Source organism: Ruditapes philippinarum, unplaced genomic scaffold (genome assembly GCF_026571515.1).
Source record: "Ruditapes philippinarum isolate M1 unplaced genomic scaffold, ASM2657151v2 ctg490_1_1_1_1, whole genome shotgun sequence".
In the NCBI taxonomy this organism is placed as follows: Eukaryota; Metazoa; Mollusca; class Bivalvia; order Venerida; family Veneridae; genus Ruditapes; species Ruditapes philippinarum.
The window spans coordinates 340618-357229 of NW_026863657.1; the positions used below are offsets into that span (position 1 = coordinate 340618).

Sequence of the window (16612 nt, forward strand, 5' to 3'; positions counted from 1 at the left end):
CAAAGGGTGGAACTAAATGACAAGAAGTGTCTTTAAAAAAAAGAGACACGGCCATGGTAAAGTTAATTAAAATGTCATTACTCATCATAATTTCTGATATTCGATAACGGCATCGCACACAAACAACCTGTCCAGCAAATACTGGGGACAGGATGGCGAATTGCCCATAAAATTACCAGAAGTCAATGTGAAAGCAAACAGTCTACAGGTGAAAAAAGTTTGAACTAATTATTGCAGTCTGTGTGAACAGAGCCAACATGTTTTCAAATTTTACAAAGTTGGAAGACCTATAAAGTCCCCATTTTACTTATTTTAGTTCATAATACAAATTTATTCATTTTGGCTACACTTATAAATTGTTTCAGGTCCTTATACTTTGGTTTTAATGCTTGCCAAGAAAGACTTAGTAAGTATGTGACAATGCAGGGGAAATTGTGTGACAGTTCACTTGACATTAATACCTTAATGCTCTCATTGTGTCAGTTGTTAGCAGGCATTAATTTGTATCAAAGCTTTTCCGCATCTAACACTGATTGTTGTCATTGATTGAGGTTTTTGTTTTTTCCTGATGTATTTTATTTTGATTCTCTGCTATGACTGCTACCTTTTTACCTATCATTGCAATGTATTGATGAAATCTTGTAGTGTTTATAAGATACTTTGTATTAATTTAACATTTGCTGTCCAGCAAAAGGCTCAAACCAAGACTGTGACATTTTCAATTTGGTAGGAAACCTTGGAAGGCCGTTGAACACTGCCAAATTGAAAATGTTGCAGTGTTGGTTTATAGTAACATGTTAGAATTCCCCCCCCCTCCCCCCCCCAAAAAAACAACTATCATAATCAGAGCTTGTTGGCTTTTACAAAAGTTAATATAAGTTATCTCCATTGGGTCACCAGTGTAAATAAACTAACATCAAGTTTTAGCTATTTACCTTGAAGCAATTTGTCTTGAGGTCCTCTGAAAATGTTATATAAGTCATGCTTTACTATGGTCAAAAATAGCCACTGACCTTGGGCAGGATATAGCAGTGTATCATAGATGAGCAATCTTAAGCTACCTGTAATGACCATTTTGTTTAAATTTAATGGCAATATTGAAAATGTTAAACATACAAAAACAAAAGTAATAGAAAACAACAATCAAAAAGGTAATTTTTAGTTACATTTGCAGAGAATGGCTCTCTTGTTATGTCAAGATATTCGTTTTCTTAAAACAAACATCAATAAACTCCTGACAAAATCGATATTATAAATGTATGCTTTGACACATGCATTTTCATAATGCCATTTACAATAATTATTTTAAATTATGATATAATATTTATTTATTCAATCTAGCCCTTATCAATAATCCCACAGCTTGATGAATTACTACAAATTCCAATTTCAAAACTTTTTTTTTCATAATACACTTTTTTGGCCATGTTTTTTATATCAGTATGAATTTAATGGTTTTATGACACACGTATCTTTATTGAATAAACTTGAACTGCGAGTAATGATGATTTTGCTATAAAATCCAGTCAATGTTTTTTTCCGCTCTGCCCGCAAATCTCAGCCATATAAAGAAAAAAAGAGAACAGTGATAAAGAAAGGGACTGGTGATTACATTACATGAAAATACAGCTATAATTACCTTGTTATCTTATTAAATTAATGAAGCAAAACATGGTTTATGATGATAATTTAATGGTTAGAGATAATCAATATGTCTTCTTTGATCTAGAGCAAGACATTAAAGGAGTTTGCTCAATTCACTCAACTGCTCCCTGAAGAAGCGGTATTTGGTACACAAAATGACAGTTTATAGCTAAGATCAGTTTTTTGGAGTATGTTTTATTTACAGAGTTTCCAGCAATATTGATAATCCTAGAGCAGAAAGATTGCTTCTTTGTGAGAAAGATGTATTGGTATGAGTGAAAGGCCAAAGGAAAATTTTGTTTTGATGCTTAAGTAAACCATTTGACATGAGAATGAATTTGTGATATTATAGATGCAAATCTTGACATGGGAGTTCTATAATTTCAGCTTGAATGGCTTTATAGGAAAAGCATTTGGTATAATTTCATAGATTTACTAGTTTGATCACCTAGTGTAAGCATTATAAGGAACAGCATTAAATTTTGGTAAAATGCATTACATAGATCACAGAGTAAACACGTGGAAAAAACATTTAGTATAAAACAAAACAATGTAGATTTACTATTTTAGTCACAGAGAAAAAACCTTTGGTATAAAATTTTGCTATTGTCATGTTTTATCAAGACATTGACCCAGGTTGTCTTAATGTTCATGTTTCTTTAAAGTCATTGACCAAGATTGCTTTAACTTGATTTTTTTATGTCAATTACCAAAATTTACTTATCATGTCTTTTAAGTCACTGAGCAAAATACTGTTTAACATCCATTTTTTTTCAAAGTCATTGAGCCAAATTGTTTTAACACGTTCCTTAAAGTCATTGAGCCAAATTGTTTTAACACGTTTCTTAAAGTCATTGAGCCAAATTGTTTTAACAAGTTTCTTAAAGTCATTGAGCCAAATTGTTTTAACATTCATGGTTTTTAAAGTCATTGAGCCAAATTGTGGTTACATGTTTCTTTAAAGTCATTAAGGTTGTGATAACTGATGATTTGACAATTTAATGAATCACTGTCCTGGCTTAGCTAGCATTCATAATAGTATTGAGTTATTATAATGATTTCACTGACAAGTGGAAACTGCTGAGTGGTACAAGGCTTAATTATAACTGTGAGATTTCTAGGGTTATTGTAGGACGTTGAGGAGTTTGACATGATTGTGTACAGCAGGTTGTGACAGGTTTAACAATAGATTCATTACATGCTCACAATGTTACAGAAATAAGCCCTATAACAGTACCATAGCCTTGAAGTACTGAACATTGCTCTTGAAGTTGTCCTTTGTTTTACAGATGCATTGTCAAAATATGTCTTAAAGCAGTTGAATATACTATATTTCATGCACAATCTGTTTCAAAGAGTATTATATAAAGCTTATCTCCAATTATGTACATCATAATTAAGTATTAATGTAAGAAAAATATGGTTTCTTCATTATGCAGCAATTTTGATTTGATCAGTTGAGAGTCAGCAAATTTAAGGAGAGGCATAGTCATTCGATATCCCTTCTTGTTTTAAAACATAGATTTTAGGAACGCAGTGGCCTAATCTGGTTAGAGTGCTTTACCCAGGTCATGGAAGTGTTTCCTCTTATGACATCAGAATAAAACTTAAACCTGACAACACTGTAAACTTTCCAATGTGTTACAGACTTAACATCTACTTGGCTTCTCTCTAAATAAACAAGGGAATCTCAGATGTATGAATTGCATGTTATACGGCTTCCATGGAGTGCATTAAAACACAATAACTGGGTTCATTAATTGCAGCTTTTAGGGTTTTAATTGGTGATAAAGGTTTTTACAGTGGTCAGCTTCCAGATTAATCAAGATTTACCCATGATAAATGTCTGTCAGACATGAAAAGCTTGACAAAGAGATTGGAGAGAGAAACACTGCCTGAAACAAAGTCTTTAATGCTTCAAGGAAATCTTAGAAAAAAGAAACTGAGCAGTTTCAATTATCCTGCTTAATAAAACTTGCTTTATTAATGGGTTTTAAATCAAATAATTAATTGTCATAAAAGTTTGTAAAATGACATCTATTAAATGGAAATTAAACATTTTATTAATAATGTAAATGAATAAGAATGAAATGTCGTAATTTAGTTAATTAAATGTTGACTGCATGTTGTACTAAAAGATCTGGAACAGGGAAAGGTCCTTCAGAAGGAATGAAAACAAAATAAATAGATGAAAATTACATTCTTGGTTTGAATGAGCCTTAAAATAGATAAGGAAAGTATCACTTAAGTCATGTAGCACATGCTTGTATGATATGGTGCATTGTTTGCCAAAAATATTTAATTTTATAATCATGACTCGCACAGAGCATCTGTGGCCGAGTGGTTAAGGTCGTTGACTTCAAATTACTTGCCACTCACTGCTGTGAGTTTGAATCTCAATATGGACTTTGGATCCTTTCATGTGAGGAAGCTGTCCAGCTAGCCTATGGAATGGTGGTGGTTGGTGCCTGAATAATGCACAGAAGTGCACTTGAAGTCTTCCTGCATCAGTAAAACTGGAAAGTGGCCATATGACATATACTGTGCGGTGTAATGTAAACAAACAAGACTCACATAAGCTATTGTTTTTACTCTGAAGAATTTTTTTTTCACGATGTTTGGAAAAAGTATATTTGCAGCTTAATACATGTATGTGTGGATCTTAGATGATATGCATGGTAAGTTAGCAATGTCTTAATATGCTCATGGACTTTTTGCTTTAATTTTTAATTCCGATATTTAAGAGGTGGAATGCTCAGTTTGCCTTTTCCAAGGTGCATGGTGCCCACCAACATTCTTTTTTCGACATTCCTTGATTTGACATTGCTTGTTTTGACATTGCTTGCTTTAATTGCATTCTTTACAATAATTAAGCTCTCTGTTGTTATTCTTTACTTCTCTACTTTGATGTTTTCTGACATTGTTGAATCCCAACTATTTTATTTGTTGTTGTTTTTTTTGTATCTTTTATGGCAAATTGTTTCTATATTAGGAGGGAATATAATAGCAGTTGCCCTTGAGTTGGTGTTATTATTGTAAAACATATTACTTTCTTCATGAGATGATGAATAATAAAGTTTCTATTTCCAAATATTATGATGTTTTAAACTCATTGGTTCTGTTATTACAATTTTATCTAGATTTTATTCTAATGATTTATTTAAATGTTATTGAGATGATGAAGAGTTTGAATTGACTGAAACTGTTTCACACTTCATTTCTTTGAAAATGAATAATGTTTTAATATATTATTTTCTTAGCTATTAATTGTTTTTAAAGTTTTGAGTAAAGACATGCATCAAGTGGTCTGTAGATGATAATTTCAATATAAAATTGGTCCCATTCAGTGATTATACATAAAAAAACAGAGTACATTTTGAAACATATTCGTTTTTATATATTATGATTTTTTTAGACAATTAATAATCATTTCCCTGAGATATGACCCTTTTTAGGTATAATTATTTCCATTGCATATGACCTTCAAAAATAAATTATTTTTTATACATTAAAGCATGTTATGACAATCATATTCAAGTCCATAGTGGATGATATTTTTCAGTATCTTTATATATAAAAACATTCATATTTGGTGTAACTTTATAAAAACATTCATGTCCGTATCATGTATAACATTTTGAGAAATAATTCATTTCCAGGGAAAGAAATTATGATGAACATTGAGGAACATTTTGAAAATACAATTTCTTTGCACTGTTTAAAAGGTTAACAAATCATCTATGCGTGGAACTTGTATAAGACCCAACTTCTCAAATCAGCTCACATAAATTGTAAACATGAGCCATATTGCTGCTCTATGGAAAGAAAAAAATCAAAAAAAATCAAGAGTAATCAATCAGATGTAAATCTAAACCTTCTTGCTGCCTATTCCAATTTAAAGAAATAAACAAGACCATGAAATGGTGTCAATACTGTTTCCAGTTTTCTGTTCAGAAATTGATTTTTGGTTTACAGTTTTACTAGATTACATGGAATTTTCAATAAAATTTAAGCATTTTAGACTGCAGTAGTTTGTGATTGGACCAGTAAGGTAACAGCAAATATAATTTACTCGTTTTTATTAGAAATTAAATGGCTTGTGTTATATTAGGTAAACAAAACCTGCAAAGTTGTTCAATAGTTTTTGTTGAAACAGGAGAGCTGTTAATCAACTAGGCTTATTGATTGCCAATTGTCAAGGGAGTTCTGAAAAAATAATCCAGGAATATATACACTATTGGTGTACTTGTAGTAATGAATAAGTGGGTAGTATCTGGAGATATGTTTTTGTTTTGGAGAAATTTGTTTTCTTTTTGTCAATTTATTTCATTTGGGATCATTGATTGTTAAGTATAACAAGGCTGTAATTGAGTACTTTAAGCTCTACATTAGATGGGTAATATAGATTTGAAGTTATCACAATAGAATGTTGTTTTTCCTCCCCATATTCTCTCTTCTTCTGAGACATCTCTATTAAAATGTAATTCCTAGGTGAGGTGTTATTTTATGGTATAATGATTTTGGTTTATCAATTACTAACCTTTAAATAAAAAGTGTTTTTTTTTTCATTTATACATTAAAACCTTTGACAGCTTGTGGTCACAGAATCTACCCAAGCAACGAGTCTTGTCTGTTCATCATCATCATCCGGTCTTCAAAGTTCACTATTCAGTAAGTGCTTATTTTGAACTTTCCCTGAAACTTATGACGTCCATTTAGTGGGAAAAGGATTCAAGTAATATCTATAGTGTTTATGTAGATCATTTAGTTTATAGCTGTTGTACATTGTACTGGTACAGAAAGACTCTAGGTACTCATCTGTGTATGTAAATACAGCCACAGACAGCTATGATGCTGCTTCTTTTCATGTAAACTTTTTGAGTACTTGAATGTTGTTTACTTGCTGAATTTCTCTAATGATTTGCATAGCTTTAATAAATTTGAAACAGTTCATTCAAAGTTTAAGGGTTTTCAAAATCTGAGCTGACAACAATATAGAGCATTGACAAAGTTAGTAACTTTGGGGCGTCGGGGGCCGTCTATGTCCAAGTGGTTAAGGTTGTTGACTGCAAACCACTTGCCCCTCACTGCTGTTAGTTCCAATCCCAACAGGGACTGTTAGGGAGCTCATAATCCAGCTAGCTAACAAAATGTTGGTGGTTCTTATTGACTCAGGTGCCGTTCATGTCTGAAATAATGCACGGAATGGCACCGAGAGGTGTTCCTTCACCAGTAAAGCTGTAAAGCTGCCATATGACCTTTTGGTTACCATACAATGTTATTCTTTTAATTACATTTTCAAAATTTTCAGGAAAATAAGCATTTATCTGGAGGCCTGCTGCTTTAAGTGTTGCACACGGTTTTCATAGCTATACATGGACATGAATTATCTTTAATGACAAAGGAATTTTTTGCCTGTTTTTTTATGGTAATGACAATGAATATTGTGTCAAACATTTATTTACTACTTGCACACTTTTAAGCTGTATTAATACATCTGATTAGACCCCTATCTTTTTTCAGAAGTCACTTTTATCCTTTAAGGCATTACAGTATTTATTACAGTTTGGTTAAGGACTTGCGGGGGACAATGAAATAGGGGCGGATGTCCTTAGTGAAAGATAAACCTCTTTTACAATTTGTAATAAAACCCGAATATTCATTATGATGTTAAGAGGATGTCTGACTATCAATTAAGTGAAATACATGCCCTAACCAACGGGCAGTGAGAAATTATACGGTTTTACAATTTTGAAGGGTTTCAGGGGATTGATATAATGAGCAACTGGGTGATAATTATTGACAAATTGAAGTGGTTAGGATTGAAAAGGTCTGATGTTGAAGAGGCAAAGTGTGACATTTTGAATAATAGACAAATTATTTATATTTAGGGGACAATTAAGATAAGGGTTAAAATTCCGAGGGTGACTTGGAATTATTGAAATTGGGCTTGAAAGAAGGCTTGTATGTGGGGTCCTACACCACCAGTATTATAGCTGGAATGTGGTAAACTAGTGTCTGTTAAAGCCAGAAAAAGGGGGTATTTGTTAAGACAAAGGCTAATTAGTAGTGTTATATTGGAAGGGAGTTAATTGAGAAGGGCACAGATTGTGACAGCTTCAGGAAGGGACAAATTTTAACTGCAGATAATTTAACATAAAGAGCTAGAAAATTTATTACATTTGAGATATTTAATAAATGAAGATTGACAGCTTTGATGATCATTAAGTAACTTGAAGGCATGTCATTAAAATGTCAATGTAAAGGGTGGCAGACTGCAATTTGCTAATTTTAAAAGTTTGGCTACTGCCCTGTCAGTTACATTATTGTGCTCTTAAATGAACTCAATCTATTTTATGAATGAGAAAGCCTGCTTTAACCCTAACCCCTGCTAAATATCTTACATGGATAATTATATAAATCTTTCAATATAAGAAACATGCATTCATCATTTTTAGGGAAAATTCCAAAATGAATATGTACTTAATGAATAATGAACATTATGCAGGCAGAGATGTGTTGACTATTATCCATGCTGGCTGATCTTGGTCTGCACTGGTTGTATGGGTAAACTGACGGTATGTTGCTTCCAGCAGGCACTGCAGTGCAATAGAAAATTTTAATATTGCAATTCCAAATGAGTGAAATATAAAAGGAATTTAATAAACCCATGTCTTATTTGATGTATTCAATATGTTCCCAGTTTTTCCCAATCTGTCTAAAACATTGTAAAAATTCCCAATTCTGGGGTTTGGATCACATTCCCACATTGCTGAGAAAAAACAACCCTGTTGTTGATATATTAGCAGCCCTCCAGAATACTGCTGGAAATCAATTTATGGCATGATTTTTTATGAAATATAACCATGTTCAATATTAATATCATAAATAAAATTTACTTTTAGGTAAATGTTATAAATATTGATATAATCTGTAATATGATATAATTTAAACTCTTGTAAATCAAACTAGTAATTACCAAAACCTGATATTTGAAGTTTTGTATTGCCATGGCAACTTCCCTATTCAGCTTGCCCTATCATAAACTATAAGCTACATATTTTCCTGCATCATTTTCTTTTACAGTAGCAAAATTTAAAAAAAATCACTCATTGTTACAGTTCATAAATTGCAAATATTTTTGGCCATAATCAATTTTAAATCAAACTGGCAGGAAGCTTAGAATGTCTATTACAAATAAAATTAACAGAAATCCATGTTTTAATGAAAATTAAAAGTGACATCTACATGGCAATCACCATGTCAGGCATCCATGACTTTATGTTAAATCAAACTGGCAGAAATCCATGACTTTATGACAAAATCAAAAAGGCACATCTTATTATAATATATAAAGAAAAGCTGAATTTTTTGTCTTAATTTTGTTAATTTTTTTTTTTTTTTCAAATATTGAAATAACAGCTATGCAAGAATGAATTGGGGTGGAGGGCTGAATATCTCTGACTGAGGGGTAATTGAAATTTAAAGATTGTATGATTTATGGATCTGCATTAAAACTCTCTAATCAGGGTCTATTAATTACAGGGTTTACAGAAGTAATTAATGATTAGAAGAGATTTAACAGTGGTCAGCTTTAAGACTTATCAGGATTATCATGACAAATGACCGACTGACATGTCAGGAACTGATGATGAAAATTACTGACAAATAAACCCCTTTCCTGCTTGATAAAGTCATGATTTAGAAGCTTATCCACTTCCCATATTGTTATATCCCACTAAATCCTTCATTAAAAAAGGGAACTACTAAGTGACAAGTTTTGTATGGTGTTGAGGGACAATGTATTATTGCAGATTGTGGTCGGTAAAGTCCTTCATTAGAACAGGAACTGAAAGAATATTTTGTGACTGACATGGTTTAGGAGACATAACAATGTTTAATAGTTATCTACTTTATAACATGATGTCCGGTATGAAACTGAATCATCTGATCTATTTGTTATTAACACATACAGCCTATTGGAAGCTACAACCAGCGCAGAGCAAGGTCAGCCGGCACATCAGTGGCATCTGATCATTCTCTGCTATTCATTCCCTTTACATGGCTTTGTCTAAGTTGAAGAAAGAATCAGACAAGTCTAATAAAGATATTTAGCATTCTAATAGCTAATGAGCCTTATTTAAAGATTGAGAAATATTGTCTTAAAAGTGTTAAAAGTTGTCTGCAAAGAGTTAACTGAAAATCAGAATAATAAGTTGATTTTAGCTGTTTCAAACTTGTTTGATTTTTTTGTCAAGTCATTTGAAGAAAATGGAATTTTCTAATTGTCAAATAGCACTGACTATATACTAGATAATTTCTATTTATCAGAGGTTGATGCCTTCTATTTACCAAGTTAAAATTACCAAAGAGATACTCTGTGTGGGTTTTCTTATCCAGTTGAAACAATCTTTTAACCATTATACAGGTAGCTTTAAAGTGTACTATGGTTTAAGTACTGCTTACTTTTTGTGTCGCCTTAAAAAAGGCGACATATAGGGGTTACTTTTGTCAGCGGCGTCATTGTTGGGGACAGTGTCAGAATCAGATGCTTGTCCGGAGCATAACTCAGTCACTATAAGTCGTATTGACTCCAAATTGTGCTATATTAATGATTTTAATGAAGTGGTTATCCTGGTATTAAATGGGGGGAAAACCTGCATTTGCTGAGTTCCAGACTATCTCTTTAAAATAATCAGACAAGCCACACAAACACGAACATTTAGTAATTAAATTTAATTGCAAACGTTTCGGCTATATGCCTTCATCAGTGCAAAACATAATAAAATTACCGGAAGCGACGTCATAACGGAACACGCGTTAAACGCGCGAAAAACGTTATGGCTTTTAGCGGCAAAACTATGATAACATGTAGAAACAAATATTTATGCTATAAATAAAGCTGGTACATGAATTAAAATGGATCAACAGTGATACAGATGTCTATTAGACAGTGTTAATAAAAATACTTTTTTTTTATTTAGACTATCTCTTTGGTAGACTCTAAAAGATTTCCTTAGGGATGACTATACACTTTTTATATGTAAGAAATTTAACAATTATTTGACATACATTGCTTGTTATAGTACAACTTTATTGGATCTGACATCTTAGATCAATTTATTATCAATTATTTATGGGATTTTATACGAAAATGTCTGATCTTTTTAGGTGCAGTAAGTGAAATAAAATACAATTAATAGTGCAGTATTTTAGATAATGTCTCCTAATATTGCCTATTATACCTCATGATTTAAAATGACATTCTTATTGGAATCTTTCTTCCTTATCATTGTTGCAGACTTGTGATTTAAGATAAACTTCAACTTAGTATTATGCTAGATAATTCACAAAGTGGTACCCAAGATTTCGCCCCACCAATAAACTGAAGTCACTGTTACAATCCTTGTAAGCAGTGAACCCAGTCCAAAAAAGTATTGTAGGCTTGTCAAAGTATTATACTTGCCACTGATTGCCCATATGCGCAAGTCCTCCAGATGAGTATTAGTAATTTTAAATTTTTTTTTAGGACAGTGCAAGAGACAGAAAGATGCCCTGATTCCAGGAGCTTTTCCTGGTTATTTAGCGACACTGCCAAGTGTTTAAGCACATCATACATTGGACCTCGATTTAAAGTCCAATCTGAAAAACTGCTTTAGTAAGTAATTTTAGTTGGCCTGCCCGGGATTCAAACCCACAATGTCGAGATTACAAGTCTCTTGCTCTAACATGTTGAGCTATGCAGGTTTGACAATGGAAGTTACATAATTATGTACTGAATGAGACAGTAGACCAGTCTAAGACAGGTTACAGTCATGTTTGGATTTTTAGGGGCAGACAATTATAGCTATAAAATAAATACACTTGTGACAGTTTCCTTTGTTTATGGATGTATGTATACATAAGTTGTATGGTTTATTTTAAATAAAATATTCATTAGCATTAACTAATGAGAGGAAATTTCTTCTGGTTGACAAACTATCTTTGATCTTTGTATTAATTTCAGTTCCTTTGGGTTTATAAGAATTGACTATTTGGTGCAGTTAAATACTACAAGGGTCACTTTAAATCAATAATTAAGTGTTATAATTGCTAGTTTAATGGCTATCACAAATATTAGAGTAGTGGAAACAAATTGAATAATAAGCTTGACAATCATGAAGCATATTTAATGAATAAAATATCAACACTGCCAGTGGGGGGCTCCTGACAATATTGATTTTAAGATTACTTAAACCTGTTAAACCTGTTGAATATTTTAAATTGTTCAATAAACTGTATATAATTAACTTGCTTGGCTTTTATCTTAAACTGCTGGGACCCCATCTGATAGATTAATGACCCAAAATAATTTGCCTTTGCCCCCAGCACAGATCTCAAGCCTAAGGCCATCTGTGCAGTCTGACCAGGCTCTACACTGTTGGCTGACCAAGTTATATTTTCATCTTGATTCCCTAAAAATGATAATGGACTGTGCCAAACTGAAAGATGGACAAGTTCAATTTGGAAATTCTGCAGGGTTAGGGGTTACAAGATCTATTTTAATAAATTTTGAAGCCAATTTTAAAGAGCTTGGTCAGATTTTACAAAGGTGCATAGATATACAAGCTTGCATGGATCTGAACTACTGTAGTTGTATTGTATACCAGCAAGAATTAATTGGGCTCATGCATGTATTGAACTATCACAGTCATATTGTCACAAAAACTGAGAGAAAAATGAAAAAAGAGCCATGCATTAATTTAATGGGAAGGCAGAGTGGTAAATTAATGAAATGTAAACATTATCACATGGTCCCTGTCAAAGATGATGAAGTTTCCGACAAGTTGTTGTCTGATAAAACATGGCACTGATATCATTATTGTATGACAACTTTTTAAATGACCAAACAATGACATATTTTGTCTCAGAAGTGTGCATGAATCACACTCAAATCAAAAACATGAATCTTCGAATCTGTCAATTTTACTATGATCAGATCATCAAGCTTTCATCACATTCGTTATTCAATGATGAATTTCTAATTTTTGAATAAAGAAAACAAAAAACCATGGTTGAAAGAATTCTGTCAAATAGATTTTCTGATAGTGCGTTTGATTTTCTCATTTTGTTTTGTTAAGTCCCGGAGGTATTCGAGGAAGAAGGAAGTATCTGAGACACAGTTGAAGTGTGGGAGAGACATTTACATTATATAGAAGCAAATTAACAGAAATAATGTGCTTTTATTGCTTTGTATGTTGCTAAATAAGGCTGAATGTAATTTACTGAAATTAAAGCTTCGTGCAAAACTGCTCAAATGTCCATCTTTATTTATTTACACATGGATTACTTCTATTAGAGCATTAAATGTGAAATAGTTTAATGATTGTTAGAGATTTTAAACCTTTTTATGCTAGAGACTTGACCATCTTCCATTCAGGACAAACCATTCATCATTTTAAGGAAAAAAATTGAAATATGTACTAACCAAATAGAGAAAAGTGCATGAAACGTAGAGGTGATTTAGTTTTGAACTGGTTGCAGTTGTTTCAATAGGCAAAGGGTGAATAATTATTGATCTTCTGTTTTTGTTAAGCCTGCTTGCAGTGAGCTCCACTTTGCCAGCACTTTTGGCATATTTTCTGTATATGTGCATCTCTCCTGATTTGTCTAGTCTATGAAAGATTACAAAATAATTTGGTACAAATGTTCACCATGATGGGATGGTGTGTCGCACACAAAACCAGATCTGCTGCTCAAAGGTCAAGGTCACATTTTGGGGTCAGCACAGAACCCGTGTCCGTAGGGTAAATTCCACATGCGCGGAGGGATTTTAATATAACTCAGTTGGTGTATGTGTGTCCGTCAGTCTGTGCATCTGTCTAGATTTGTCCTGTCTATATCTTGCTCATTCTTTTAAGGATTACAAAATAGTTTTATACAAATATTCACCATGATAGGGCGGTGTCACACACAAGACACTGGTCGGCTGTTTAAAAGGTTAAGGTCACGCTTGGGAGGTCAGCCCAAAACCTGTGTCCGGAGCAAAACTTCTACATGCATGGCGGGATTTTGATATAAATTTGGACAAATGTTCTCCATAGTGAAACACGTTACCGGGTCAGAGGTCAAGGTCACCTAAGATGATGCAATGTGAAGATTTTGCCTCGGGTATAAAGAGGATGTGTTGCCACATCTCACCTATGTTGACATCTTTCTCCTTGATCAGAGACTTATAAGTTCAGGTTTGAATTAAGAGAGCAGGCTATGGGCATGTCTTGTTTTTGAAAATCTTTTGAAATGATTCTATACACCTTTGTTGACCAGACTTGTTTGCCTGAAAAGCAGTTCAAAGGAAGACATTTGCACCATGTTCTATACAGTGTTGGTAGCTCAATTTTTGTATCTGTATTGTTCTATATTAAAATAGGACCAGATAATCCAATGCTCAAATTTGCAGGTTAAGTGTTTAGCAGAAGTTTTGTTAAATTATAGATTCAATTTTCTATTTTATAATCTGTCAACTCATGGCAGCTGTTAATTTTGCTTGTGTTAATAATTATCTTGTGTTTATTTTTTTCTATGAAATAAAAGCCTTTAGTTTGAGAAGAAGTAAACATTATTATAAATTGTTCAATATTTTTATTTATACAAAAAATTAGTTGCATGCAGTTGAAGAATCAATTAATCAGTAGGAATTTAATTAAGGTACAAAATTTAATATAGTTCTTAATTTTTAATCAATGTATGATTAAACAAATTTCCCTGTGTAAATTAATTGGTTTTTAATATTCATATGATTTTTAGTTCTTTGATTTTAATTATACATAGATTTTTTTCAGAAATTAATTTTTTTTAAACTACAGCGAATATTACATAATTTGATTTAATGAAGATTCTTAAAAATGAATTACAAAAAAATAAAGAAAAATGGAATCCCTAAAAAACAATCAAAAATGTTGCAGGTTAATGGTTTGATTGCGCTTGTTTCTTGGTGTCATTGGTAAATATAAGGTACCCTCCATGCTCGCTTGGTTCTAAGGTTTGAGTAAAATTCAACATAAATGCGCTGTATTAGAATATAGATGCTCAGATATTTAGTTTGATAATTTTTTGTTTGTATTTTGTTTATGATAATTTTACACAATTTTACATCATTATCTTAAGCACATACAAAAGGGTTGGACCAAAAGCTACCCCAACATTACATAGGGTCCTCCCCTAAAGATCTACCGGTATCTTGTTTTGGCTTAATGGTTACATAATTAGTATTAGTGTGGATTTTAGAAATTCTACGGTATTTATGAAGTAATAAAATACAAGTTTCATATATTTTCCAAGTGTAAAAAAAGAAGCACTAAAAGTAACATAACAATTAAAATAAACAAAGAAAATTACAAATTAATTAGATAAATGAGATAAAATATAATATGATAATTAGCTACCTGGACTTAAGATGACAAATAAATATTGACTGCAACTGTGTTGAACAGTATTCTGATAAACTGGTAATAATGTTGAACACTATATTAATGGTCTAAACTGGTTATGATGTTGAACACTTTATTAATGGTCTGAAAGCAAAAAGTTATTAAATGACCATTGTGTTTCTTCTTCACTGACCATTATAACAATGACCATCATAATTCAACCACCTTATCAGTTAATTGAGTGTAAAAAGATATCATGAAAGTTAAATGGTTTATTGATTGACTCAGTTTTCTTCTTTATATATTTTGATGTTAGAGGTGAACCATCTGCTTTTGAAGATGCTTATCAAGATAGGCCCAGTCATTGATCATGTTTTTATTGATTTTAGAATTAAACCAAACTTCACTCTGGCCAAGTATTACTTGAGAGAGTCTTCGGGTGTACAATATTATTGGGTTGTCCATAGTGTGTGGCACTGGAGACAAACTTTTAAGTGGAATACAAAATGAATAATGACATAATTAGTATCACTGTTTAATGAATACAATGAAAGTTATGAGTGGAATAAGACAGATTTTGTTTTGATATAAGAATGGGACTTTGTGAGAGGAAGTAAATGACAACAGTTTTAAGCTATCACAAGGAATAAAAAAAAGTTGTATCTTTAATTTCAGATAGCAAGTTGGATTTTATAATTCTAAGGAAATCTGGAATAAAAGACAACATTGTTACAAGTTACAACTGGATTTGATGTAAAGCGACCTGGTTATTGGAGGTAGAAGTGTCAAATTACAGGTATGTTAACTGAATCAATATTTTGAAGTTGAATAAATTATGAAACTCATTTTAGCTAGAAAGACTATTATTTATTTGTGAAAGCGTCTTTTATGTTATTTTCAGTTTCAATGAACTGTTACACATTATAAAAATGGGATAAAGAGTTTCTATGACTGAACATAAATTTATATTCTATTTGATAACTTTCTGCAAGATTTATTGTTCCGAAGCGTGCCATTCTAGGCTAAAGAGATTTTTAAGAAGGTAAATTTCTAGTTTTCAATTGGAAAAGTTTATTGTTCTATTTTATGTGCATTACAATTTTGTCGTTATGTTTGTTTAAGTACTTAATTGTGATTATTTTACTGACCGAAATCACAGTAATTGTGATGATGATGAAAATGATGATGATGATGTTGATGATGTTGTTGATGATGGTGATGATGATGTTGATGATGATGATGAAGATCAGTTTTCAGGAATGCAACATGAATACTCACAACATCAGAAAAACTTACAATTTGATCTGTCGCTAATTCTTTTGTTATTTTTTTAATTTTCTTTAGGATTGTTCAAATTATTTTGATTAGCCCTTGCAGGGACTGCAAGAGACAATATTAGAAACTATAAACCTATAATGAAGTAACACCATGAATACTCTCTTTTTATTCACCAGTTTTCCAGTTTTAACATTCATTCAGGTGAGCAACTTGGGACCAGATTCTAGACAAAAGTATAGCTAATTAACCCAAAGTACAATAAAGACATCATTCAGGATATT

The 16612-nt window shown here is 32.0% G+C and overlaps 1 long non-coding RNA gene across 2 annotated transcripts in view; it reads left to right on the top strand.

Moving 5' to 3' along the window:
• LOC132722853 (uncharacterized) overlaps positions 1-15849 on the top strand; it is a 42067-nt gene extending 26218 nt beyond the window's left edge. For both annotated transcript variants that reach the window (XR_009624668.1, XR_009624669.1), the window contains exon 3: positions 15729-15849. This is a non-coding gene — a long non-coding RNA (uncharacterized LOC132722853). The remainder of the gene's footprint in view (positions 1-15728) is intronic.
• The last annotated feature ends 763 nt before the right edge of the window (positions 15850-16612 follow it).